The sequence below is a fragment of the Pseudophryne corroboree genome, assembly GCF_028390025.1.
Source record: "Pseudophryne corroboree isolate aPseCor3 chromosome 7 unlocalized genomic scaffold, aPseCor3.hap2 SUPER_7_unloc_4, whole genome shotgun sequence".
Classification (NCBI taxonomy): Eukaryota; Metazoa; Chordata; class Amphibia; order Anura; family Myobatrachidae; genus Pseudophryne; species Pseudophryne corroboree.
Genome location: NW_026967613.1, coordinates 738,776 through 764,874, shown reverse-complemented (window position 1 = coordinate 764,874; position 26,099 = coordinate 738,776). Strand labels below are relative to the sequence as shown.

The 26,099-nt window shown below is 46.2% G+C and overlaps 18 non-coding genes across 18 annotated transcripts; all 18 read left to right on the top strand.

Annotated features, from left to right (window-relative positions):
- Positions 1-1,413: 1,413 nt before the first annotated feature.
- On the top strand, positions 1,414-1,577 carry LOC134986632 (U1 spliceosomal RNA). The gene has a single exon (XR_010192482.1). It is a non-coding gene; the product is annotated as a U1 spliceosomal RNA (small nuclear RNA).
- Positions 1,578-1,729: 152 nt separating this feature from the next.
- LOC134986585 (U1 spliceosomal RNA) lies at positions 1,730-1,892 on the top strand. The gene has a single exon (XR_010192435.1). It is a non-coding gene; the product is annotated as a U1 spliceosomal RNA (small nuclear RNA).
- Positions 1,893-2,564: 672 nt separating this feature from the next.
- On the top strand, positions 2,565-2,728 carry LOC134986562 (U1 spliceosomal RNA). Its single transcript, XR_010192413.1, has one exon. It is a non-coding gene; the product is annotated as a U1 spliceosomal RNA (small nuclear RNA).
- A 152-nt stretch (positions 2,729-2,880) lies between these two features.
- On the top strand, positions 2,881-3,043 carry LOC134986590 (U1 spliceosomal RNA). Its single transcript, XR_010192440.1, has one exon. It is a non-coding gene; the product is annotated as a U1 spliceosomal RNA (small nuclear RNA).
- Positions 3,044-3,713: 670 nt separating this feature from the next.
- LOC134986563 (U1 spliceosomal RNA) lies at positions 3,714-3,877 on the top strand. The gene has a single exon (XR_010192414.1). It is a non-coding gene; the product is annotated as a U1 spliceosomal RNA (small nuclear RNA).
- Positions 3,878-4,029: 152 nt separating this feature from the next.
- On the top strand, positions 4,030-4,192 carry LOC134986608 (U1 spliceosomal RNA). Its single transcript, XR_010192457.1, has one exon. It is a non-coding gene; the product is annotated as a U1 spliceosomal RNA (small nuclear RNA).
- Positions 4,193-4,863: 671 nt separating this feature from the next.
- LOC134986546 (U1 spliceosomal RNA) lies at positions 4,864-5,027 on the top strand. Its single transcript, XR_010192398.1, has one exon. It is a non-coding gene; the product is annotated as a U1 spliceosomal RNA (small nuclear RNA).
- A 152-nt stretch (positions 5,028-5,179) lies between these two features.
- Positions 5,180-5,342, top strand: LOC134986613 (U1 spliceosomal RNA). The gene has a single exon (XR_010192463.1). It is a non-coding gene; the product is annotated as a U1 spliceosomal RNA (small nuclear RNA).
- A 671-nt stretch (positions 5,343-6,013) lies between these two features.
- Positions 6,014-6,177, top strand: LOC134986549 (U1 spliceosomal RNA). The gene has a single exon (XR_010192401.1). It is a non-coding gene; the product is annotated as a U1 spliceosomal RNA (small nuclear RNA).
- Positions 6,178-6,329: 152 nt separating this feature from the next.
- LOC134986607 (U1 spliceosomal RNA) lies at positions 6,330-6,492 on the top strand. The gene has a single exon (XR_010192455.1). It is a non-coding gene; the product is annotated as a U1 spliceosomal RNA (small nuclear RNA).
- A 671-nt stretch (positions 6,493-7,163) lies between these two features.
- Positions 7,164-7,327, top strand: LOC134986545 (U1 spliceosomal RNA). Its single transcript, XR_010192397.1, has one exon. It is a non-coding gene; the product is annotated as a U1 spliceosomal RNA (small nuclear RNA).
- Positions 7,328-7,479: 152 nt separating this feature from the next.
- Positions 7,480-7,642, top strand: LOC134986612 (U1 spliceosomal RNA). The gene has a single exon (XR_010192461.1). It is a non-coding gene; the product is annotated as a U1 spliceosomal RNA (small nuclear RNA).
- A 671-nt stretch (positions 7,643-8,313) lies between these two features.
- LOC134986543 (U1 spliceosomal RNA) lies at positions 8,314-8,477 on the top strand. Its single transcript, XR_010192395.1, has one exon. It is a non-coding gene; the product is annotated as a U1 spliceosomal RNA (small nuclear RNA).
- Positions 8,478-8,629: 152 nt separating this feature from the next.
- Positions 8,630-8,792, top strand: LOC134986611 (U1 spliceosomal RNA). Its single transcript, XR_010192460.1, has one exon. It is a non-coding gene; the product is annotated as a U1 spliceosomal RNA (small nuclear RNA).
- Positions 8,793-23,764: 14,972 nt separating this feature from the next.
- On the top strand, positions 23,765-23,928 carry LOC134986619 (U1 spliceosomal RNA). The gene has a single exon (XR_010192469.1). It is a non-coding gene; the product is annotated as a U1 spliceosomal RNA (small nuclear RNA).
- Positions 23,929-24,080: 152 nt separating this feature from the next.
- LOC134986596 (U1 spliceosomal RNA) lies at positions 24,081-24,243 on the top strand. Its single transcript, XR_010192447.1, has one exon. It is a non-coding gene; the product is annotated as a U1 spliceosomal RNA (small nuclear RNA).
- A 661-nt stretch (positions 24,244-24,904) lies between these two features.
- LOC134986634 (U1 spliceosomal RNA) lies at positions 24,905-25,068 on the top strand. Its single transcript, XR_010192485.1, has one exon. It is a non-coding gene; the product is annotated as a U1 spliceosomal RNA (small nuclear RNA).
- A 145-nt stretch (positions 25,069-25,213) lies between these two features.
- LOC134986581 (U1 spliceosomal RNA) lies at positions 25,214-25,376 on the top strand. Its single transcript, XR_010192431.1, has one exon. It is a non-coding gene; the product is annotated as a U1 spliceosomal RNA (small nuclear RNA).
- Positions 25,377-26,099: the final 723 nt, after the last annotated feature.

Below are 26,099 nucleotides of genomic sequence, written 5' to 3'. Positions count from 1 at the left end.
TTGGGCATTTTGGGACTTCGATTGTGGGCATTGTTTTGTGTCCAGACCAGCAGCAGGTGGTGTGCATTTGCTGGAAAGGCATCGAAGACCTCCGATATGCTGCATCTCCTGATGTGTGTCTCCCTCAAGTGGCTGTCAGCAAATGCCTGCTAGACACCCCATTCCAAGCTGATTGTGACACCACGGTACATGCATCATAGAACAGGCATGCTAGAACATGGGTCTTCAACCTGCGACCCTCCAGCTGCTGTGGAACTACACATCCCAGCATGCCCTGCCTCAGTTTTAGCATACCTTAATAGCAAAACTGTGGCAGGGCATGCTGGGATGTGTAGTTTCACAGCAGCTGGAGGGCCACAGGATGAAGACCCATGTGCTAAAGCCAAGCCGCAGGTACATTGAATGCTAGCAAGCTGAATATTTAAATCCTTTTTATTCCGCAGCATTCCAATGTGGAAGATTCCATGGAACCAGAGATCCTTCCATTGAGAAGGACATGCTGCCTGGATGACTACACTGTGCAAATTAAATCAAGGAGCCAGTTGGCTTGTGGGTGGCTCTGGTCACTGGGTGGTTGGGTGGGTGGTGTGTCGGAGGTGGAGCACATGCAAATGATTGTGTATCATCCAGCTAGTGAGAGAGAAAACTCATGCAGGAGTGTGCCTGCTTGTCAGTGGGTTATGCACCTTTCCAGACGTCAAATCTACATGGAGCAGCTGGAGAGGACAAGAGCAGGATTGCAAAATATAGACAGAAGAGCTCTCCAGCCTAGTTTGCTGTCTGTTTCCACTTCTCTTTTCTTGAGCCGCTCCCTTCTATGCCCTTGCGCACTATCCTGACTTCTCCCATCTGCTTACTTTGTGCCTTCCAACGCACAATGCGAACTACAGGTAGTGCTGCAGGGCCCACACCCTTTTACTTGCCATACAGAGCAGCCCTGGAGCTGTTACAGTGCCCAGCTTCTGCAAGAAATCAGCTTGAATGCTTCAGGGGCTGGGGCATAGCCAACATGAGCCCCACACCGAAGGAGGGTGGAGGTGTTTAATGCGAACTAGGGGTCATCCAAGCGCCGCAAAAGGCCGCCATGCCCTGCACGCCCCTTTTCTCTTTTCATATGCAGACGAGGGTTGAAGCCAAATTTGACCAACTGCTTGGATGACATCACCATATGCAAATCCATCTGCTGCAGGCCTTCCCCCAGGAATGCTTGCACTAGTTGTTGCATTTGGTTTGTTGTTTGGGGGTGCTTCAGTATTAGGCAGCCTTCTGCCCTCCCATGATCATCTGAAAATATGTGTTCTCCCTGCAGTTGTTGTCCCCAGATGAGAGTTCCCTTGTGCTGCCTCAGTTGAATCTTCTTTACTTGACAGAGATGTGCCTGAGCAGCGGCCCTCCCCAGCCCTATCCCAAATCATACTTATTTTGCATAGGAGATACCATGGTCATGAAGATCGTTCTCCCAGGGTGAGGTTCATTCATTGCATTCTGGGTATGCTGACCCCTGTGATTTCCCCAAATGTGGGAAACTTGACTGCATTATTTGTGGTAGTGGGGGACTGTGTTTGTGCTTTCCTCTGGTCAGCTCTGGTAAAAGTCAGATTTCTTTATCTCAGATCTTCCTCTAGCCTTGTTCTTCTTTCGAGAGTTCCCTTGTGCTGCCTCAGTTGGATCTCCTTTACTTGACAGGGGGGTGCCCAAGCAGCGACCCTCCCCAGCTCTAGCCCAACTCCTACTTACCTGCCAGGTGAGATACTATGATCATGAAGGTGCTTCTCCCAGGGCAAGGCTCACCCATTGCACTCTGGGTGTGCTGCCCCTGTGATTTCCCCAAATATGGGAAACTTGACTGCATAATTTGTGTTTCCACTGGTCGGCTTTTATATAATTCAGATCTCTTTGTCTCAGGTCTCTCTCCAGCCTAGTTTGCAGTCTGTTTCCACTTCTTCTTTTTTTGAGCCCCTCCCTTCTATACCCTTGTGCACTATCCTGACTTCTCCTGTCTGCTTACTTTGTGCCTTCCAATGCACAATGCAAACTACAGGTAGTGCTGCAGGGCCCACAAACTTTTACTTGCATTACAGAGCAGCTCTGGAGCTGTTACAGTGCCAAGCTGCTGCAAGAAATCAGCTTGAATGCTTCAGGGGCTGGGGCATTGCCAACATGAGCCCCACACCGAAGGAGGGTGGGGGTGTTTAATGCGAACTAAGGGTCATCCAAGCGCCGCAAAAGGCCGCCATTCCCTGCATACCCCTTTTCTCTTTTCATATGCAGATGAGGGTTCCAGCCAACTTTGGCCCACTGCTTGGATGACATCACTGTATGCAAATCCGTCTTCTGCTGACCTTCACCCAGGAATGCTTGTACTAGTTGTTGCATTTGGTTTGTTGTTTGGGGGTGCTTCAGTATTAGGCAGCCTTCTGCCCTCCCATGTTCATCTGAAAATATGTGTTCTCCCTGCAGTTGTTGTCCCCAGATGAGAGTTCCCTTGTGCTGCCTCAGTTGAATCTCCTTTACTTGACAGAGATGTGCCTGAGCAGCGGCCCTCCCCAGCCCTATCCCAAATCATACTTATTTTGCATAGGAGATATCATGGTAATGAAGACTGTTATCCCAGGGTGAGGTTCATTCATTGCATTTTGGGTATGCTGACCCCTGTGATTTACCCAAATGTGGGAAACTCGACTTCATTATTTGTGGTAGTGGGGGACTGTGTTTGTGCTTTCCTCTGGTCAGCTCTGGTAAAAGTCAGATTTCTTTGTCTCAGATCTTCCTCTAGCCTTGTTCTTCTTTCGAGAGTTCCCTTGTGCTGACTCACTTGGATCTCCTTCACTTGACAGGGAAGTGCCCGAGCAGTGACCCTACCCAGCTCTAGCCCAACTCCTACTTACCTGCCAGGTGAGATACTATGATCATGTAGGTGCTTCTCCCAGGGCAAGGCTCACCCATTGCACTCTGTGTGTGCTGCCCCTGTGATTTCCCCAAATGTGGGAAACTTGACTGCATAATTTGTGTTTCCCCTGGTCGGCTCTCGTATAATTCAGATCTCTTTGTCTCAGGTCTCTCTCCAGCCTAGTTTGCTGTCTGTTTCCACTTCTCTTTTCTTGAGCCGCTCCCTTCTATGCCCTTGCGCACTATTCTGACCTCTCCTGTCTGTATACTTTGTGCCTTCCAACGCACAATGCAAACTACAGGTAGTGCTGCAGGGCCCACACCCTTTTACATGCTTTACAGAGCAGCTCTGGAGCTGTTACAGTGCCCAGCTGCTGCAAGAAATCAGCTTGAATGCTTCAGGGGCTGGGGCATAGCCATCATGAGCCCCACACCGAAGGAGGGTGGAGATGTTTAATGCGAATTAGGGGTCATCCAAGCGCCGCAAAAGGCCGCCATTCCCTGCACATCCCTTTTTTCTTTTCATATGCAGACGAGGGTTGAAGCCAACTTTGACCCACTGCTTGGATGACATCACCATATGCAAATCCATCTGCTGCAGGCCTTCCCCAGGAATGCTTGCACTAGTTGTTGCATTTGGTTTGTTGTTTGGGGGTGCTTCAGTATTAGGCAGCCTTCTGCCCTCCCATGTTCATCTGAAAATATGTGTTCTCCCTGCAGTTGTTGTCCCAAGATGAGAGTTCCCTTGTGCTGCCTCAGTTGAATCGCCTTTACTTGACAGAGATGTGCCTGAGCAGCGGCCCTCCCCAGCCCTATCCCAAATCATACTTATTTTGCATAGGAGATACCATGGTCATGAAGATTGTTCTCCCATGGTAAGGTTCATTCATTGCATTCTGTTTATGCTGACCCCTGTGATTTCCCCAAATGTTGGAAACTCGACTGCATTATTTGTGGTAGTGGGGGGCTGTGTTTGTGCTTTCCTCTGGTCAGCTCTGGTAAAAGTCAGATTTCTTTGTCTCAGATCTTCCTCTAGCCTTGTTCTTCTTTCGAGAGTACCCTTGTGCTGCCTCAGTTGGATCTCCTTCACTTGACAGGGGGGTGCCCGAGCAGCGACCCTCCCCAGCTCTAGCCCAACTCCTACTTACCTGCCAGGTGAGATCCTATGATCATGTAGGTGCTTCTCCCAGGGCAAGGCTCACCCATCGCACTCTGGGTGTGCTGCCCCTGTGATTTCCCCAAATGTGGGAAACTTGACTGCATAATTTGTGTTTCCCCTGGTCGGCTCTCGTATAATTCAGATGTATTTGTCTCAGGTCTCTCTCCAGCCTAGTTTGCTGTCTGTTTCCACTTCTCTTTTCTTGAGCCGCTCCCTTCTATGCCCTTGCGCACTATCCTGACTTCTCCCGTCTGCTTACTTTGTGCCTTCCAACGCACAATGCGAACTACAGGTAGTGCTGCAGGGCCCACACCCTTTTACTTGCCTTACAGAGCAGCTCTGGAGCTGTTACAGTGCCCAGCTGCTGCAAGAAATCAGCTTGAATGCTTCAGGGGCTGGGGCATAGCCAACATGAGCCCCACACCGAAGGAGGGTGGAGGTGTTTAATGCGAACTAGGGGTCATCCAAGCGCCGCAAAAGGCCGCCATGCCCTGCACGCCCCTCTTCTCTATTCATATGCAGATGAGTGTTGAAGCCAACTTTGACCCACTGCTTGGATGACATCACCATATGCAAATCCATCTGCTGCAGGCCTTCCCCCAGGAATGCTTGCACTAGTTGTTGCATTTGGTTTGTTGTTTGGGGGTGCTTCAGTATTAGGCAGCCTTCTGCCCTCCCATGTTCATCTGAAAATATGTGTTCTCCCTGCAGTTGTTGTCCCCCGATGAGAGTTCCCTTGTGCTGCCTCAGTTGAATCTCCTTTACTTGACAGAGATGTGCCTGAGCAGCGGCCCTCCCCAGCTCTATCCCAAATCATACTTATTTTGCATAGGAGATACCATGGTCATGAAGATTGTTTTCCCAGGGTGAGGTTCATTCATTGCATTCTGGGTATGCTGACCCCTGTGATTTCCCCAAATGTGGGAAACTGGACTGCATTATTTGTGGTAGTGAGGGACTGTGTTTGTGCTTTCCTCTGGTCAGCTCTGGTAAAAGTCAGATTTCTTTGTCTCAGATCTTCCTCTAGCCTTGTATTTCTTTCGAGAGTTCCCTTGTGCTGCCTCAGTTGGATCTCCTTCACTTGACAGGGGGGTGCCCGAGCAGCGACCCTCCCCAGCTCTAGCCCAGCTCCTACTTACCTGCCAGGTGAGATACTATGATCATGAAGGTGCTTCTCCCAGGGCAAGGCTCACCCATTGCACTCTGGGTGTGCTACTCCTGCGGTTTCCCCAAATGTTGGACACTAGACTGCATAATTTGTGTTTCACCTGGTCGGCTCTCGTATAATTCAGATCTCTTTGTCTCAGGTCTCTCTCCAGCCTAATTTGCAGTCTGTTTCCACTTCTCTTTTCTTGAGTTGCTCCGTTCTATGCCCTTGCGCACTATCCTGACTTCTCCCGTCTGCTTACTTTGTGCCTTCCAACACACAATGCAAACTACAGGTAGTGCTGCAGGGCCCACACCCTTTTACTTGCCTTACAGAGCAGCTCTGGAGCTGTTACAGTGCCCAGCTGCTGCAAGAAATCAGCTTGAATGCTTCAGGGGCTGGGGCATAGCCATCATGAGCCCCACACCGAAGGAGGGTGGAGGTGTTTAATGCGAACTATGGGTCATCCAAGCACCTCAAAAGGCCGCCATGCCCTGCATGCCAATTTTATCTTTTCATATGCAGACGAGGGTTGAAGCCAACTTTGACCCACTGTTTGGATGACATCACCATATGCAAATCCATATGCTGCAGGCCTTCCCCCAGGAATGCTTGCACTAGTTGGTGCATTTGGTTTGTTGTTTGGGGGTGCTTCAGTATTAGGCAGCCTTCTGCCCTCCCATGTTCATCTGAAAATATGTGTACCTCCTGCAGTTGTTGTCCCCAGATGAGAGTTCCCTTGTGCTGCCTCAGTTGAATCTCCTTTACTTGACAGAGATGTGCCTGAGCAGCGGCCCTCTCCAGCCCTATCCCAAATCATACTTATTTTGCATAGGAGATACCATGGTCATGAAGATTGTTCTCCCAGGGTGAGGTTCATTCATTGCATTCTGGGTATGCTGACCCCTGTTATTTTCCCAAATGTGGTAAACTTGACAGCATTATTTGTGGTAGTGGGGAACTGTGTTTGTGCTTTCCTCTGGTCAGCTCTGGTAAAAGTCAGATTTCTTTGTCTCAGATCTTCCTCTAGCCTTGTTCTTCTTTCGAGAGTTCCCTTGTGCTGCCTCAGTTGGATCTCCTTCACTTGACAGGGGGGTGCCCGAGCAGCGACCCTCCCCAGCTCTAGCCCAACTCCTACTTACCTGCCAGGTGAGATCCTATGATCATGTAGGTGCTTCTCCCAGGGCAAGGCTCACCCATCGCACTCTGGGTGTGCTGCCCCTGTGATTTCCCCAAATGTGGGAAACTTGACTGCATAATTTGTGTTTCCCCTGGTCGGCTCTCGTATAATTCAGATGTATTTGTCTCAGGTCTCTCTCCAGCCTAGTTTGCTGTCTGTTTCCACTTCTCTTTTCTTGAGCCGCTCCCTTCTATGCCCTTGCGCACTATCCTGACTTCTCCCGTCTGCTTACTTTGTGCCTTCCAACGCACAATGCGAACTACAGGTAGTGCTGCAGGGCCCACACCCTTTTACTTGCCTTACAGAGCAGCTCTGGAGCTGTTACAGTGCCCAGCTGCTGCAAGAAATCAGCTTGAATGCTTCAGGGGCTGGGGCATAGCCAACATGAGCCCCACACCGAAGGAGGGTGGAGGTGTTTAATGCGAACTAGGGGTCATCCAAGCGCCGCAAAAGGCCGCCATGCCCTGCACGCCCCTCTTCTCTATTCATATGCAGATGAGTGTTGAAGCCAACTTTGACCCACTGCTTGGATGACATCACCATATGCAAATCCATCTGCTGCAGGCCTTCCCCCAGGAATGCTTGCACTAGTTGTTGCATTTGGTTTGTTGTTTGGGGGTGCTTCAGTATTAGGCAGCCTTCTGCCCTCCCATGTTCATCTGAAAATATGTGTTCTCCCTGCAGTTGTTGTCCCCCGATGAGAGTTCCCTTGTGCTGCCTCAGTTGAATCTCCTTTACTTGACAGAGATGTGCCTGAGCAGCGGCCCTCCCCAGCTCTATCCCAAATCATACTTATTTTGCATAGGAGATACCATGGTCATGAAGATTGTTTTCCCAGGGTGAGGTTCATTCATTGCATTCTGGGTATGCTGACCCCTGTGATTTCCCCAAATGTGGGAAACTGGACTGCATTATTTGTGGTAGTGAGGGACTGTGTTTGTGCTTTCCTCTGGTCAGCTCTGGTAAAAGTCAGATTTCTTTGTCTCAGATCTTCCTCTAGCCTTGTATTTCTTTCGAGAGTTCCCTTGTGCTGCCTCAGTTGGATCTCCTTCACTTGACAGGGGGGTGCCCGAGCAGCGACCCTCCCCAGCTCTAGCCCAGCTCCTACTTACCTGCCAGGTGAGATACTATGATCATGAAGGTGCTTCTCCCAGGGCAAGGCTCACCCATTGCACTCTGGGTGTGCTACTCCTGCGGTTTCCCCAAATGTTGGACACTAGACTGCATAATTTGTGTTTCACCTGGTCGGCTCTCGTATAATTCAGATCTCTTTGTCTCAGGTCTCTCTCCAGCCTAATTTGCAGTCTGTTTCCACTTCTCTTTTCTTGAGTTGCTCCCTTCTATGCCCTTGCGCACTATCCTGACTTCTCCCGTCTGCTTACTGTGTGCCTTCCAACACACAATGCAAACTACAGGTAGTGCTGCAGGGCCCACACCCTTTTACTTGCCTTACAGAGCAGCTCTGGAGCTGTTACAGTGCCCAGCTGCTGCAAGAAATCAGCTTGAATGCTTCAGGGGCTGGGGCATAGCCATCATGAGCCCCACACCGAAGGAGGGTGGAGGTGTTTAATGCGAACTATGGGTCATCCAAGCACCTCAAAAGGCCGCCATGCCCTGCATGCCAATTTTATCTTTTCATATGCAGACGAGGGTTGAAGCCAACTTTGACCCACTGTTTGGATGACATCACCATATGCAAATCCATATGCTGCAGGCCTTCCCCCAGGAATGCTTGCACTAGTTGTTGCATTTGGTTTGTTGTTTGGGGGTGCTTCAGTATTAGGCAGCCTTCTGCCCTCCCATGTTCATCTGAAAATATGTGTACCTCCTGCAGTTGTTGTCCCCAGATGAGAGTTCCCTTGTGCTGCCTCAGTTGAATCTCCTTTACTTGACAGAGATGTGCCTGAGCAGCGGCCCTCTCCAGCCCTATCCCAAATCATACTTATTTTGCATAGGAGATACCATGGTCATGAAGATTGTTCTCCCAGGGTGAGGTTCATTCATTGCATTCTGGGTATGCTGACCCCTGTTATTTTCCCAAATGTGGTAAACTTGACAGCATTATTTGTGGTAGTGGGGGACTGTGTTTGTGCTTTCCTCTGGTCAGCTCTGGTAAAAGTCAGATTTCTTTGTCTCAGATCTTCCTCTAGCCTTGTTCTTCTTTCGAGAGTTCCCTTGTGCTGCCTCAGTTGGATCTCCTTCACTTGACAGGGGGGTGCCCGAGCAGCAACCCTCCCCAGCTCTAGCCCAACTCCTACTTACCTGCTAGGTGAGATACTATGATCATGAAGGTGCTTCTCCCAGGGCAAGGCTCACCAATTGCACTCTGGGTGTGCTGCTCCTGCGATATCCCCAAATGTGGGAAACTTGACTGCATAATTTGTGTTTCCCCTGGTCGGCTCTCGTATAATTCAGATCTCTTTGTCTCATGTCTTTCTCCAGCCTAGTTTGCTGTCTGTTTACACTTCTCTTTTCTTGAGCCACTCCCTTCTATGCCCTTGCGCACTATCTTGACTTCTCCCGTCTGCTTACTTTGTGCCTTCCAACGCACAATGCGAACTACAGGTAGTGCTGCAGGGCCCACACCCTTTTAGTTGCCTTACAGAGCAGCTCTGGAGCTATTACAGTGCCCAGCTGCTGCAAGTAATCAGCTTGAATGCTTCAGGGGCTGGGGCATAGCCAACATGAGCCCCACACCGAAGTAGGGTGGAGGTGTTTAATGCGAACTAGGGGTCATCCAAGCGCCGCAAAAGGCCGCCATGCCCTGCACGCCCCTTTTCTCTTTTCATATGCAGACGAGGGTTGAAGCCAACTTTGACCCACTGCTTGGATGACATCACCATATGCAAATCCATCTGCTGCAGGCCTTCCCCCAGGAATGCTTGTACTAGTTGTTGCATTTGGTTTGTTGTTTGGGGGTGCTTCAGTATTAGGCAGCCTTCTGCCCTCCCATGTTCATCTGAAAATATGTGTTCTCCCTGCAGTTGTTGTCCCCAGATGAGAGTTCCCTTGTGCTGCCTCAGTTGAATCTCCTTTACTTGACAAGGGAGGCATTTTGGATTTTTTCTTTGGGTACCCTTACACCTGATGGTCTGAATGAGAGCATCGAACTGAACAACATTTGCAGTCTCTGAAGATTTTATCTATTGATTTACCTAATATATTATTTATTGAATATCCATTTATTGTATGTTTAATAAATAAACAAAATTATTAGAAGTAGCTATTTTGGAAACAGCTTTCCTCTTAGGATGAAACTGTATAATCCTGTTGTGTGTGTTCCTTTAAAGTTCTTTAGTAAAATCCACTAGTAATGATGAACATCAGATTTCTTCCTCCATCCTCTTTTTACACTTTCTCTTGGTTCTATATATATTTTTTTTTTTCTATTTTTATTTTTCCACCCTCCTTCTCCCAAAAGGCCCCCCTCCCTCCCCCCCCCTCCCTGTTTTAAATTTTAAAATCTTTAAATATTTAAATCTTCGAATCCTTAAATTGTCTGTTTAATATTTATTTTTTCTTCAATTCTTTTTGTTGTTTAAACAGCAATGTAGTTATTCCAGGGGTTAAAATAATGAAATATAGAAATAATATTAACAAAAATTAAAGGTAAAAATGAATTGATAGAATGATCCCATTAAAAGTAAATAAATAATATGGATGTTAAGCTGAGCGGGTTGGATTCGAACATGGGACTAGCTGCATAGAGTGCATTTGATGTTTCCCCTGCGCCACAAGAACTGCTTTAGTAGTGGCATGGATTTATGTTACCCTAAAAGGTTTTATATAAGTAAATGGGGATCCTTAGTGCTGAGTCTCTGAATTATGTATATGTGATTATAGATATGAGGTATTGATTGAAAGATTATAGGTTAATCTGTATATAGATTATATATTTTCTGTTATTTTTTAAACCACCTTGTTGCTTATTTTATTATTATTTTTAATCACCATGTTGCTTATTTTTATATTATGAAATGCCTTTATATGTGCAATTGCAATTAGAAAGTTGTTCCATATGTGAGTCATTACATGTATGCATCCAATTAGTACATGTATGTATCCAATCAACTAATTAGTAATGCTATTGGTCCGGTGCATTTTAAAAAGAGCCTGCTAGGCTGCTGATGTATCCTCTGACGAAACCGCTCTTGGATAACAGCGGAGAAACGCGTAAGAAAGGTGATTACCGGACACTCTGATTGCTGAGATATAAGCCCGTTCATGAACGAGCTACATCACGGCGGACGTCTGATGTAAAGACAGCGGTGAAGGGGAAAAAGCAATTTGAGACCGAGCAAAAGGAGGTCTCTACCCCACGGCAGGGAGAAATATCCCGACCGCGAGTGCCAATAAGATCCAGCCACGGTTAACGGGGGTCGTAGCATACCGCTGTGTTTCACCAACCATCACAGCGCTCTCCCCCTGTTTTCTTTCATTACTCACGTGAGTTACATATGAACTTTAACTGCAGTAAATAATAAGAATTTACTTACCGATAATTCTATTTCTCATAGTCCGTAGTGGATGCTGGGGACTCCGTAAGGACCATGGGGAATAGCGGCTCCGCAGGAGACTGGGCACATCTAAAGAAAGCTTTAGGACTATGTGGTGTGCACTGGCTCCTCCCCCTATGACCCTCCTCCAAGCCTCAGTTAGGATACTTTGCCCGGACGAGCGTACACAATAAGGAAGGATTTTGAATCCCGGGTAAGACTCATACCAGCCACACCAATCACACCGTACAACCTGTGATCTGAACCCAGTTAACAGCATGATAACAGAGGAGCCTCTGAAAAGATGGCTCCCAACAATAATAACCCGATTTTTGTAACAATAACTATGTACAAGTATTGCAGACAATCCGCACTTGGGATGGGCGCCCAGCATCCACTACGGACTATGAGAAATAGAATTATCGGTAAGTAAATTCTTATTTTCTCTGACGTCCTAAGTGGATGCTGGGGACTCCGTAAGGACCATGGGGATTATACCAAAGCTCCCAAACGGGCGGGAGAGTGCGGATGACTCTGCAGCACCGAATGAGAGAACTCCAGGTCCTCCTCAGCCAGGGTATCAAATTTGTAGAATTTAGCAAACGTGTTTGCCCCTGACCATGTAGCTGCCCGGCAAAGTTGTAAAGCCGAGACCCCTCGGGCAGCCGCCCAAGATGAGCCCACTTTCCTTGTGGAACGGGCTTTTACAGATTTTAGCTGTGGCAGGCCTGCCACAGAATGTGCAAGCTGAATTGTACTACAAATCCAACGAGCAATAGTCTGCTTAGAAGCAGGAGCACCCAGCTTGTTGGGTGCATACAGGATAAACAGCGAGTCAGATTTCCTGACTCCAGCCGTCCTGGAAACATATTTTCAGGGCCCTGACAACATCCAGCAACTTGGATTCCTCCAAGTCCCTAGTAGCCGCAGGCACCACAATAGGTTGGTTCAGGTGAAAACGCTGGAACCACCTTAGGGAGAAACTGAGGACGAGTCCTCAATTCCGCCCTGTCCGAATGGAAAATCAGATAAGGGCTTTTACAGGATAAAGCCGCCAATTCTGACACGCGCCTGGCCCAGGCCAGGGCCAACAGCATGACCACTTTCCATGTGAGATATTTTAACTCCACAGATTTAAGTGGTTCAAACCAATGTGACTTTTGGAACCCAAACTACATTGAGATCCCAAATTGCCACTGGAGGCACAAAAGGAGGCTGTATATGCAGTACCCCTTTTACAAACGTCTAAACTTCAGGGACTGAAGCTAGTTCTTTTTTGGAAGAAAATTGACAGGGCCGAAATCTGAACCTTAATGGACCCCAATTTCAGGCCCATAGACACTCCTGTTTGCAGGAAATGTAGGAATCGACCCAGTTGAATTTCCTCCATCGGGCCTTACTGGCCTCGCACTACGCAACATATTTTCGCCAATTGCGGTGATAATGTTTTTGCGGTTACATCCTTCCTGGCTTTAGATCAGGATATGGATGACTTCATCCGGAATGCCTTTTTTCCTTCAGGATCCGGTGTTCAACCGGCATGCCGTCAAACGCAGCCGCGGTAAGTCTTGGAACAGACAGGGTCCTTGCTGGAGCAGGTCCCTTCTTAGAGGTAGAGGCCACGGATCCTCCGTGAGCATCTCTTGAAGTTCCGGTTACCAAGTCCTTCTTGGCCAATCCGGAGCCACGAATATAGTGCTTTCTCCTCTCCATCTTATCAATCTCAGTACCTTGGGTATGAGAGGCAGAGGAGGGAACACATACACTGACTGGTACACCCACGGTGTTACCAGAGCGTCTACAACTATTGCCTGAGGGTCTCTTGACCTGGCGCAATACCTGTCGAGTTTTTTAATCATGTGGACGACTTCTGGGTGAAGTCCCCACTCTCCCGGGTGGAGGTCGTGCTGAGGAAGTCTGCTTCCCAGTTGTCCACTCCCGGAATGAATACTGTTGACAGTGCTATCACATGATTTTCCGCCCAGCGAAGAATCCCTGCAGCTTCTGCCATTGCCCTCCTGCTTCTTGTGCCACCCTGTCTGTTTACGTGGGTGACTGCCATGATGTTGTCCGACTGGATCAACACCGGCTGACCTTGAAGCAGAGGTCTTGCTAAGCTTAGAGCATTGTAAATGGCCCTTAGCTTCAGGATATTTATGTGAAGTGATGTATCCAGGCTTGACCCTAAGCCCTGGATATTCCTTCCCTGTGTGACTGCTCACCAGCCTCGCAGGCTGGCATTCGTGGTCACCAGGACCCAGTCCTGAATGCCGAATCTGCGGCCCTCTAGAAGATGAGCACTCTGCAACCACCACAGGATGGATACCCTTGTCCTTGGTGACAGGGTTATCCGCTGATGCATCTGAAAATGCGACCCGGACCATTTGTCCAGTAGGTTCCACTGGAAAGTTCTTGCGTGGAATCTAACGAATGGGATTGCTTCGTAGGAAGCCACCATTTTTACCCAGAACCCTTGTGCATTGATGCACTGAGACTTGGTTCGGTTTTAGGAGGTTCCTGACTAGCTCGGATAACTCCCTGGCTTTCTCTTCCGGGAGAAACACCTTTTTTCTGGACTGTGTCCAGGAACATCCCTAGGAAACAGAAGACAAGTCGTCGGAACCAGCTGCGATTTTGGAATATTGAGAATCCAATCGTGCTGCCGCAACACTACCTGAGATAGTGCTACACCGACTTCCAACTGTTCCCTGGATCTTACCCTTATCAGGGAATCGTCCAAGTAAGGGATAACTAAAATTCCCTTCCTTCGAAGGGATATCATTTCGGCCATTACCTTGGTAAAGACCCGGGGTGCCGTGGACCATCCCTACGGCAGCGTCTGAACTGATAGTGACAGTTCTGTACCATAACCTGAGGTACCCTTGGTGAGAAGGGTAAATTTTGACATGAAGGTAAGCATCCTTGATGTCCCGAGACATCATGTAGTCCCCTTCTTCCAGGTTCGCAATCACTGCTCTGAGTGACTCAATCTTGAATTTGAACCTCTGTATGTAAGTGTTCAAAGATTTTAGATTTTAGATTTAGAATCGGTCTCACCGAGCCGTCTGGCTTCGGTACCACAATAGTGTGGAATAATACCCCGTTCCCTGTTGCAGGAGGGGTACCTTGATTATCACCTGCTGGGAATACAGCTTGTGAATGGCTTCCAAAACTGCCTCCCTGTCAGAGGGAGACGTCGGTAAAGCCGACTTTTGGAAACGGCGAGGGGGAGACGTCTCGAATTCCAATATGTACCCTTGAGATATTACCTGAAGGATCCAGGGGTCTACTTGCGAGTGAGCCCACTGCGCACTGAAATTCATTGAGAACGGGCCCCCACCGTGCCTGAGCTTGTAAGGCCCTAGCGTCATACTGAGGGCTTGGCAGAGGCGGGAAAGGGTTTCTGTTCCTGGGAACTGGCTAATCTCTTCAGCCTTTTTCCTCTCCCTCTGTCACGAGCAGAAAAGAGGAACCTTTTGTCCGCTTGCCAACAAAGGACTGCGCCTGATAATACGGCGTCTTATTTTGAGAGGCGACCTGGGGTACAAACGTGGATTTCCCAGTTGTTGCCGTGGCCACCAGGTCTAAAATACCGACCCCAAATGTCCCCTTTCAAAGGCAATACTTCCAAATGCCGTTTGGAATCCGCATCACCTGACCATTTTACTGGTAGAATTGGACAACGCACTTATACTTGATGCCAGTCGGCAAATATTCCGCTGTGCATCATGCATATATAGAAATGCATCTTTTAAATGCTCTATAGGCAATAATATACTATCCTTATCTAGGATATCAATATTTCCAGTCAGGGAATCCGACCATGCCAACCCAGCACTGCACCTCCAGGCTGAGGCGATTGCTGGTCGCAGTATAACACCAGTATGTGTGTGAATACATTTTTGGATACCCTCCTGCTTTCTATCAGCAGGATCCTTAAGGGCGGCCATCTCATGAGAGGGTAGAGCCCTTGTTCTTACAAGCGTGTGAGCGCCTTATCCCCCCTAGGGGGTGTTTCCCAACGCACCCTAACCTCTTGCCGGAAAGGGTATACAGCCAATACTTTTTAAGAAATGATCAATTGTTATCGGGGGGAAACCCACGCATCATCACACACCTCATTTTATTTCTCAGATTCAGGAAAACTACAGGTAGTTTTTCCCTCACCGAACATAATACCCCTCTTTTTGGTGGTACTCGTATTATCAGAAATGTATAAAACATTTTCCATTGTCTCAATCATGTAACGTGTGGCCCTACTGGAAAGCACGGTTGTCTCTTCACCGTCGACACAGGAGTCAGTATCCGTGTCGGCGTCTGTATCTGCCATCTGAGGTAACGGGCGCTTTAGAGCCCCTGACGGCCTATGAGACGTCTGGACAGGCACAAGCTGAGTAGCCGGCTGTCTCATGTCAACCACTGTTTTTTTTTTTGTTTTTTTATACAGAGCTGACACTGTCATGTAATTTTCAACAGTACATCCACTCAGGTGTCGACCCCCTAGGTGGTGACATCACTGTTACAGACACTCTGCTCCGTCTCCACATCATTTTTCTCCTCATACATGTCGACACAAACGTACCGACACACAGCACACACACAGGGAATGCTCTGATAGAGGACAGGACCCCACTAGCCCTTTGGGGAGACAGAGGGAGAGTATGCCAGCACACACCAGAGCGCTATATATATATATACAGGGATAACCTTATATAAGTGTTTTTCCCCTTATAGCTGCTGTATGTTTTAATACTGCGCCTAATTAGTGCCCCCCTCTCTTTTTTTAACCCTTTCTGTAGTGTAGTGACTGCAGGGAAGAGCCAGGGAGCTTCCGTCCAACTGAGCTGTGAGGGAAAATGGCGCCAGTGTGCTGAGGAGATAGTCTTCGCCCCCTTTTCGGCGGCCTTATCTCCCGTTTTTCTGTATATTCTGGCAGGGGTTAAATGCATCCATATAGCCCAGGAGCTATATGTGATGTATTTTTTGCCATGTAAGGTATTTTTATCATGTTTTATTGCGTCTCAGGGCGCCCCCCCCAGCGCCCTGCACCCTCAGTGACCGGAGTATGAAGTGTGCTGAGAGCAATGGCGCACAGCTGTGCGCTACCTTATTGAAGACAGGAACGTCTTCTGCCGCCGATTTATCCGGACCTCTTCGCTCTTCTGGCTCTGTAAGGGGGCCGGCGGCGAGGCTCCGGGACCCATCCAGGCTGGGCCTGTGATCGTCCCTCTGGAGCTAATGTCCAGTAGCCAAGAAGCCCAATCCACTCTGCACGCAGGTGAGTTCGCTTCTTCTCCCCTTAGTCCCTCGATGCAGTGAGCCTGTTGCCAGCAGGTCTCACTGAAAATAACAAACCTAAACTAAAACTTTCACTAAGAAGCTCAGGAGAGCCCCTAGTGTGCACCCTTCTCGTCGGGCACAGAAATCTAACTGAGGCTTGGAGGAGGGTCATAGGGGGAGGAGCCAGTGCACACCACATAGTCCTAAAGCTTTCTTTAGATGTGCCCAGTCTCCTGCGGAGCCGCTATTCCCCATGGTCCTTACGGAGTCCCCAGCATCCACTTAGGACGTTAGAGAAAAGAGGCGTTGGTTACAACTGTTGCTGTTCATCCACAAGAAGGAATTTAATGTATCAATTACAATTGGAAAGTAACGTGTAACCCTGATTTAGGGTTTAAACAACACTTATACTGAGGTAGTTATAATATGGTGACTAAAATGGAGTATAAGCATATATATTATTCATATAAAAGTTAATGGATGTTGTAATACTGTATGCATGTTGTGAGGTAAATAATACAGTTCACATATATGTAATTGTATGTACATTGATGTAAATGTAGTGGTGAATACAATGAAGGCTTATTTTATGGTTTCACAGTGTATCTAAAGGGTTAATGTCCTTGTGCTCCTAACTGTCAATCACCTAGTGAGGTGATTGCCAGTGGGCGGGGCATCACCTCAGAGTGGGTCATGTGACTACTAGAGAGGAGTGGAGAGGTGCTGTGAGTGTAGCTGAGAGAGAGACTGCATATCCCTTGGTGAGAGGACATAGTTTTTTGCTGCTCCGGCCGTCGCCCGCATTAGAGCAGAGCGGTATACATTGCGGCGGCCGGAGGGGGCTTAGTGTGTGAAGCCAGAACAGGGCTTCCTTACTGTAAAGGTGGTGACAGCAGTATTGAGACTCAGAACTGTTCATAGAACCCAAGATCAGCGCTAGTCAACTCACCCAGCAGTATTGGAAGGGCACATCTGTGACAGGGACACAGAGAGGGTTCCTTCCTACCTATTACCGGCACAGACTCTGACAGCCACAACAAAGAAGCCAGGACCAGCAGCAGAGGCTCCATTCTGTGTGGCTGTAAGTGTAAGGGAGGAGTCGGGGGAGCATCCTGCAGCAGCATCACTAGATGGTAGAAGTGTGAGTGCATAATCCAGCCATTTATATTACCCCTACACTAAGCACAGCAAGCCATAGGTGACTATTGTACATAGTCAATTTCATATTGGGACTAAGTACTCCAGGGCTAGGCCGCAATAATGGCTATTAAGCAGGAGGATAGTAATGGGTCACAGTAGTCAGAGTGACCTATAATTACAGTTCCATGTATGGCTTAATCATAGTGCTAAGGAGAAGGTAGAAAGCACTGGGTATATATATGTAACAGGAGGAGTGGAGTGAAACTTGAACTGTTTAACGCTTCATAAATAGTTTTAAAACTCCCCCATATATCAGCATCACATCAGTCAAAGGAGAGCCAGAGACATTGTCCCGCAGCGCTAAATAGAAAGTAACACCCTAAAGCTGCCACCTAATGTGTGTATTTATGCCCCTGAATTAGCAGAATTAGAGTCAAGGACATTAAAGGTAGCCATACTACAGTGACATTGGATGGATGTTAAAGCCTCTTAGCCACAAAGGATTAGAATATCATCCCGATTCAAGGACTAGCTTGTGGCACTTTAATACAACTGTGTTATATGTATATTCGTGAACCCGTAAGAAGGACTGACACGTAAGAGACTATTAGTTATAAAGTTAAAGGATTTGAGCTCGCTGTGACTATGATAAGAGAAACCATCTCTTGCAGATATATTTAATATAGACTCATCCTAAGAGACAACAATAATTTGAGGCATACAGGAATCGAAAAGCTATATATGCTCTGAAATATAGAAAGCATCAGCTACTTCAAATGGACACAAGGACGCAGCATAACAAAGGTTTATCATACCAGCTTCTTAGGAGTTTAGTTTAATACTGGACAACTACAGTAACATTTTTACTGAGGAAAGGATACAGATTCCTTGGTAATCAACTGTTGATGTTACTATCTATGAGCTAAATAGATACTTTCTGTTATCTGCCAAGGAGGAACTATAAGTAACCTTATAGGAGAAAGTAATCGCTACCATAAGTAGACTGAGCCAAACATCTTTCTCTTTAACTGAAGGGAGAACTGATAGTTGATACTAAAACATAGTGTCAGACATTCTGTATTAACTGCTGTTATTTTTAGGAAGTTTATGGGCCCTTATAGTGCACTATCATATTAAGAGTACCCGGGTCACTCTAACACCTAAGGGTGTCTTGAAAAGAAAAAGGATTTGTTGTATTGCATGCAGGTACTGTGTATAGGCCTAATTGACAGGGGGTTAGCATGGATTAATGACTTAAAGGGGAATGTGTAATTGATGAAATGTTAATGTATACTTAATCCATTTGGTACTGGTCATTAAAGTGTTATACTTTCCATGTGTGTCTGGTCCGTCTGGAAGTTGATCTGAAGATCCTGGAAGAAAGAGACAGGTATATTAGATAATATATCTATGATATAAGGGAATCATCCCCTAAGGATAGAGATCAGGCTTACTCAAGCAAGCCTTAACGGTAGTTAAATACTACACATAGCTTGAGTGGAGGCACAGCTATTAGGTAACCATCCCTTAATAGAATACATAGACAGCTCTCGTTCAAGGTAATGAGGGTAGGGTTACATTTGGAGGCACCGCGTGAGATAGAAGTTACACTCAGGCCCTGTTACACCACAGGTGTCAGCTGCCATTAATTATTATTGATAAAGTCCTCACATCCCTAAAAATAAAATACAAATATGGGAAAGAAGCAAAGGAACAGGGAGAAGGTTGGACATAAAGCCATTGCTGTATCAGTTGGGAGAGTTGAAGCCATTAGAGAATGTAAAAGTATGGACAAACAAGAGTACCGTAAGGGACCAGGCTTAAAGGAAGAGGTGACATGCAAGTTTGTGGGAACTTTTGTAAATAACCTAGGTGTGAAAAATGAAAAAATATTAGATGTCCCTGTAGAGTTGGAGAAGAGAAAGAAAAAAATCAAAGGACAAGAAAGTCAAACTTGATCCCCACCTAAAGGATAGTGAGGGAGGTGTTAGTGACAACCTTGCTCATACTTTGGTCGCTAACATGGATTATGGAATGAAAGGAGATAAGAATGTTCTACCACTGAAAGAGAGAGTTCCAGGGGAAGTGAAGATAGATGTAGGTATACAGAGATTAGAAACTGTGCTAAAGCAAATAGCTGAGGATTATAAGAAACATGGACAATTAGTATTAGCTCTTCCAAAAGATCAACAGAAGGACCTGCTTTCCCGGTTTCCAACTTCCATTGAGGAACCAACAAGAAGAGATAGCCCAGTGGATCTACAGACCCCGATAGAGGTGATAAGACATATAGCACTGGACAGGTCTAAACATCAGTTGTTGGAGGTTCTAGATGAAACCCAATGGAAGCTAAAAGAAGAACAGATGTTTAACACCAAAATTGATGAGAGGAACAAAGAGCTTGAGAGAGAACTTTGGTTTATACAGAGAGAGATGGAAACCATGGCATCTGATGAAAGACAAACCAGAGTGGATCAGGAGCAACAAAAGTTGATAATGTACCAGCAGCAGGAAGACAATATTCATTCTCTGGAATCAAAAATAACTGAGTTGTCTGAATTATTGGAAGTGGGTAAAGAAACTGAAAAGGAGGATCATATTTGTCTGAATGAAATGAAAGAAAGACTGTCTCAGCTAGAATCTGAGAATAAAATACTCAAGGATGCCAACTTCCTAAACAACTGTCCTGAAGACCGTATCCATGAATTTTCTATGCGACCGGATACTAAGGACATAGCATTACAGACTGAGGTAGTGGATGGTATATTGCTGAGACAATCTTCTATGAATAAAGTTGATAGTAAAGGGACACAGTATATGTCTCTTAAAATGACTGGCACAGTAATATGGTTCCATGTGAAGAAAGGCTATGGCTTCATTAAAAGGCATGACACCGGAGAAGACATATTTGTACATTGGACATCCATAACGAAGAATAATCCCCTAAAACTGTTGTACAGTGTAGGAGATGGAGAGAAAGTAGAATTTGAAGTGTTGGAAGGGGAAAAGGGTGTACATGCAGCAAATGTGACTGGCATAGGTGGAGTACCAGTGAAAGGGAGTCGATTTGCTCCAAACCGACGAGGATCATACAGTTATTGTTATCAACCACGAGAAAAAGTGGTTGATGAAGGAAGTGCATATTCAGAACAAAGGCAAGGGAGAGATCCAGCTCCATGTCATCCTTCTACAACCTTACATTACCGACCTCTCTCGAGATTCAATGGTAGAGTAAATCAGTCCCAGGATCAAGAAACGGAAAATTCAGATGCTAAAGACTTGATAACTTTAGAAGCTTCGTCAGAGAAAGAAACTAGTCTCAGTGAAAATCGTAGTGAGGTACATGATAACTTTACCCTAGCACAATCTCTTAAATCTTCCATCCGAAGTCCAGTACTAAAAGAAGTCAATAAATCAGGTGTAGAAGAGCAAGGGAAACCAGCACGATCAGAGAACACTATCCCTGGGAGGCATGAAGGCTATGTAGTTCCATCCCTCCCTATTTGGCCAACAGTTAAAATGGTTGAGATGAGGTGGCTTGCTAATGGATGTGAATGAATATATACTATTTTAGCATAGTGAGTAAGGTAGATGGTGCATTGGCACCTAAAGATGTTAAACAGTGACAATGCACCAGGGGGAGAAATGTAACCCTGATTTAGGGTTTAAACAACACTTATACTGAGGTAGTTATAATATGGTGACTAAAATGGAGTATAAGCATATATATTATTCATATAAAAGTTAATGGATGTTGTAATACTGTATGCATGTTGTGAGGTAAATAATACAGTTCACATATATGTAATTGTATGTACATTGATGTAAATGTAGTGGTGAATACAATGAAGGCTTATTTTATGGTTTCACAGTGTATCTAAAGGGTTAATGTCCTTGTGCTCCTAACTGTCAATCACCTAGTGAGGTGATTGCCAGTGGGCGGGGCATCACCTCAGAGTGGGTCATGTGACTACTAGAGAGGAGTGGAGAGGTGCTGTGAGTGTAGCTGAGATAGAGACTGCATATCCCTTGGTGAGAGGACATAGTTTTTTGCTGCTCCGGCCGTCGCCCGCATTAGAGCTGAGCGGTATACATTGCGGCGGCCGGAGGGGGCTTAGTGTGTGAAGCCAGAACAGGGCTTCCTTACTGTAAAGGTGGTGACAGCAGCATTGAGACTCAGAACTGTTCATAGAACCCAAGATCAGCGCTAGTCAACTCACCCAGCAGTATTGGAAGGGCACATCTGTGACAGGGACACAGAGAGGGTTCCTTCCTACCTATTACCGGCACAGACTCTGACAGCCACAACAAAGAAGCCAGGACCAGCAGCAGAGGCTCCATTCTGTGTGGCTGTAAGTGTAAGGGAGGAGTCGGGGGAGCATCCGGCAGCAGCATCACTAGATGGTAGAAGTGTGAGTGCATAATCCAGCCATTTATATTACCCCTACACTAAGCACAGCAAGCCATAGGTGACTATTGTACATAGTCAATTTCATATTGGGACTAAGTACTCCAGGGCTAGGCCGCAATAATGGCTATTAAGCAGGAGGATAGTAATGGGTCACAGTAGTCAGAGTGACCTATAATTACAGTTCCATGTATGGCTTAATCATAGTGCTAAGGAGAAGGTAGAAAGCACTGGGTATATATATGTAACAGGAGGAGTGGAGTGAAACTTGAACTGTTTAACGCTTCATAAATAGTTTTAAAACTCCCCCATATATCAGCATCACATCAGTCAAAGGAGAGCCAGAGACATTGTTCCGCAGCGCTAAATAGAAAGTAACACCCTAAAGCTGCCACCTAATGTGTGTATTTATGCCCCTGAATTAGCAGAATTAGAGTCAAGGACATTAAAGGTAGCCATACTACAGTGACATTGGATGGATGTTAAAGCCTCTTAGCCACAAAGGATTAGAATATCATCCCGATTCGAAGACTAGCTTGTGGCACTTTAATACAACTGTGTTATATGTATATTCGTGAACCCGTAAGAAGGACTGACACGTAAGAGACTATTAGTTATAAAGTTAAAGGATTTGAGCTCGCTGTGACTATGATAAGAGAAACCATCTCTTGCAGATATATTTAATATAGACTCATCCTAAGAGACAACAATAATTTGAGGCATACAGGAATCGAAAAGCTATATATGCTCTGAAATATAGAAAGCATCAGCTACTTCAAATGGACACAAGGACGCAGCATAACAAAGGTTTATCATACCAGCTTCTTAGGAGTTTAGTTTAATACTGGACAACTACAGTAACATTTTTACTGAGGAAAGGATACAGATTCCTTGGTAATCAACTGTTGATGTTACTATCTATGAGCTAAATAGATACTTTCTGTTATCTGCCAAGGAGGAACTATAAGTAACCTTATAGGAGAAAGTAATCGCTACCATAAGTAGACTGAGCCAAACATCTTTCTCTTTAACTGAAGGGAGAACTGATAGTTGATACTAAAACATAGTGTCAGACATTCTGTATTAACTGCTGTTATTTTTAGGAAGTTTATGGGCCCTTATAGTGCACTATCATATTAAGAGTACCCGGGTCACTCTAACACCTAAGGGTGTCTTGAAAAGAAAAAGGATTTGTTGTATTGCATGCAGGTACTGTGTATAGGCCTAATTGACAGGGGGTTAGCATGGATTAATGACTTAAAGGGGAATGTGTAATTGATGAAATGTTAATGTATACTTAATCCATTTGGTACTGGTCATTAAAGTGTTATACTTTCCATGTGTGTCTGGTCCGTCTGGAAGTTGATCTGAAGATCCTGGAAGAAAGAGACAGGTATATTAGATAATATATCTATGATATAAGGGAATCATCCCCTAAGGATAGAGATCAGGCTTACTCAAGCAAGCCTTAACGGTAGTTAAATACTACACATAGCTTGAGCGGAGGCACAGCTATTAGGTAACCATCCCTTAATAGAATACATAGACAGCTCTCGTTCAAGGTAGGGTTACAAACGATTAAATTACAACAGCTGTATCCAGTAGGATTTTTTGGACCCTTTAATAAACATTCCGTTGTCATCAAGGGCAATATGAAATAGATCCTGATTACATTTAGATATGGATAGTGGTGCCTATATATGTTGACTCCATTGTATTTTATTGAATGTGGGTTTCTTCTGTCTATATATATTTTTTAAAAATAAGGAGCTTGTATATTTTATTTTTTGCGCTCCCTTGATAACAAGTGTGATTATCTTTAAAATTTGGTTTATTATTGGTAGAACAGTACTACCTATGGGAGCAGCATTTTATAATATATGGTGAAAATTAATAGATGTATAAAGATTAAATAAGCAACAAATTGGTGAAATAGATAAGTTTTGATAGGAGCGCTGGGTTCTATATATATATATTGACATTTGGTTATATATATGTATAGACTTTATAAATTCTTGACAGAGATGTGCCTGAGCAGTGGCCCTCCCCAGCCCTATCCCAAATCATACTTATTTTGCATAGGAGATACCATGGTCATGAAGATTGTTCTCCCAGGGTGAGGTTCATTCATTGCATTCTGGGTATGCTGACCCCTGTGATTTCCCCAAATGTGGGAAACTCGACTGCATTATTTGTGGTAGTGGGGGACTGTGTTTGTGCTTTCCTCTGGTCAGCTCTGGTAAAAGTCAGATTTATTTGTCTCAGATCTTCCTCTAGCCTTGTTCTTCTTTCGAGAGTTTCCATGTGCTGCCTCAGTTGGATCTCCTTCACTTGACAGGGGGGTGCCCGAGCAGCGACCCTCCCCAGCTCTAGCCCAACTCCTACTTACCTGCCAGGTGAGATACTATGATCATGAAGGTGCTTCTCCCAGGGCAAGGCTCACCCATTGCACTCTGGGTGTGCTGCTCCTGCGGTTTCCCCAAATGTTGGACACTTGACTGCATAATTTGTGTTTCCCCTGGTCGGCTCTCGTATAATTCAGATCTCTTTGTCTCAGGTCTCTCTCCAGCCTAGTTTGCTGTCTGTTTCCACTTCTCTTTTCTTGAGTTGCTCCCTTCTATGCCCTTGCGCACTATCCTGACTTCTCCCGTCTGCTTACTTTGTGCCTTCCAACGCACAATGCAAACTACAGGTAGTGCTGCAGGGCCCACACCCTTTTACTTGCCTTACAGAGCAGCTCTGGAGCTGTTACAGTGCCCAGCTGCTGCAAGAAATCAGCTTGAATGCTTCAGGGGCTGGGGCATAGCCCCACACCGAAGTAGGGTGGAGGTGTTTAATGCGAACTAGGGGTCATCCAAGCGCCGCAAAAGGCCGCCATGCCCTGCACGCCCCTTTTCTCTTTTCATATGCAGACGAGGGTTGAAGCCAACTTTGACCCACTGCTTGGATGACATCACCATATGCAAATCCATCTGCTGCAGGCCTTCCCCCAGGAATGCTTGCACTAGTTGTTGCATTTGGTTTGTTGTTTGGGGGTGCTTCAGTATTAGGCAGCCTTCTGCCCTCCCATGTTCATCTGAAAATATGTGTTCTCCCTGCAGTTGTTGTCCCCAGATGAGAGTTCCCTTGTGCTGCCTCAGTTGAATCTCCTTTACTTGACAGAGATGTGCCTTAGCAGCGGCCCTCCCCAGCCCTATCCTAAGTCATACTTATTTTGCATAGGAGATACCATGGTCATGAAGATTGTTCTCCCAGGGTGAGGTTCATTCATTGCATTCTGGGTATGCTGACCCCTATGATTTCCCCAAATGTGGGAAACTCGACTGCATTATTTGTGGTAGTGGGGGACTGTGTTTGTTCTTTCCTCTGGTCAGCTCTGGTAAAAGTCAGATTTATTTGTCTCAGATCTTCCTCTAGCCTTGTTCTTCTATCGAGAGTTTCCTTGTGCTGCCTCAGTTGGATCTACTTCACTTGACAGCCCGAGCAGCGACCCTCCCCAGAACTATCCCAAATCCTACTTACCTGCCAGGTGAGATACTATGATCATGAAGGTGCTTCTCCCAGGGCAAGTCTCACCCATTGCACTCTGGGTGTGCTGCTCCTGCGATTTCCCCAAATGTGGGAAACTTGACTGCATAATTTGTGTTTCCCCTGGTCGGCTCTCGTATAATTCAGATCTCTTTGTCTCAGGTCTCTCTCCAGCCTAGTTTGCTGTCTATTTCCACTTCTTTTTTCTTGAGCCGCTCCCTTCTATGCCCTTGTGCACTATCCTGACTTCTCCCGTCTGCTTAATTTGTGCCTTCCAACGCACAATGCGAACTACAGGTAGTGCTGCAGGGCCCACGCCCTTTTACTTGCCTTACAGAGCAGCTCTGGAGCTGTTACAGTGCCTAGCTGCTGCAAGAAATCAGCTTGAATGCTTCAGGGGCTGGGGCATAGCCAACATGAGCCCCACACCGAAGGAGGGTGGATGTGTTTAATGCGAACTAGGGGTCATCCAATCGCCGCAAAAGGCCGCCATGCCCTGCACGCCCCTTTTCTCTTTTCATATGCAGACGAGGGTTGAAGCCAACTTTGACCCACTGCTTGGATGACATCACCATATGCAAATCCATCTGCTGCAGCCTTCCCCCAGGAATGCTTGCACTAGTTGTTGCATTTGGTTTGTTGTTTGGGGGTGCTTCAGTATTAGGCAGCCTTCTGCCCTCCCATGTTCATCTGAAAATAAGTGTTCTCCCTGCAGTTGTTGTCCCCAGATGAGAGTTCCCTTGTGCTGCCTCAGTTGAATCTTCTTTACTTGACAGAGATGTGCCTGAGCAGCGGCCCTCCCCAGCCCTGTTAGGCCATCATCTACACGGCATAGCCCTGAATTTTCCAATGCGCAGCTCTTTGCAAAAGAG